We start from the raw sequence: 612 nt of genomic DNA, 5'->3' as shown, positions 1-612 counted from the left end.
CTCAGAGTATCAATCTCAAGAACTCCTTTCTTCTGAGTTGTCCCATTATTTACAGGATTCCTTTTAGAAGTTTACATGAACTGGTTATTTGCAACCATTTCAATGAGTTCCTGGGCTTCTGCAGGCGTCTTCTTCAGATGAAGAGATCCTCTAGCAGAGTGGTCCAATGACATCTTGGATAATTCAGACAGACCATCATAGAATATACATATGATGCTCCATTCTGAAAACATGTCAGAAGGACACCTTCTGATCAATTGCTTGTATCTTTCCCAAGCTTCATAGAGGGATTCACCTTCCTTCTGTCTGAAGGTTTGGACTTCCACTCTAAGCTTGCTCAACTTTTGAGGTGGAAAAAACTTGGCCAAGAAAGCATTGGCCAACTTTTCCCAAGAGTTCAGGCTATCTTTAGGTTGTGAGTCCAACCATGTCCTAGCTCTGTCTCTTACAGTAAAGAGGAAAAGCATAAGTCTGTAGACCTCATGATTAACCCCATTGGTCTTAACAGTGTCACAGATTTGCACAAATTCAGCTAAAAACTGATGAGGATCTTCCAATAGAAGTCCATGAAACTTGCAATTCTGCTGCATTAGAGAAACTAATTAAGGCTTA

General features: G+C 40.4%; 1 non-coding gene across 1 annotated transcript; it reads left to right on the top strand.

The window, feature by feature from the left end:
- Positions 1 to 231: 231 nt before the first annotated feature.
- On the top strand, positions 232 to 335 carry LOC112739503 (small nucleolar RNA R71). The gene has a single exon (XR_003170438.1). It is a non-coding gene; the product is annotated as a small nucleolar RNA R71 (small nucleolar RNA).
- Positions 336 to 612: the final 277 nt, after the last annotated feature.

This window comes from Arachis hypogaea, chromosome 13 (assembly GCF_003086295.3).
Source record: "Arachis hypogaea cultivar Tifrunner chromosome 13, arahy.Tifrunner.gnm2.J5K5, whole genome shotgun sequence".
NCBI lineage: Eukaryota > Viridiplantae > Streptophyta > Magnoliopsida > Fabales > Fabaceae > Arachis > Arachis hypogaea.
The sequence above is the reverse complement of the archived record's forward strand: the minus strand, read 5'-3'. Positions and strand labels throughout refer to the sequence as shown.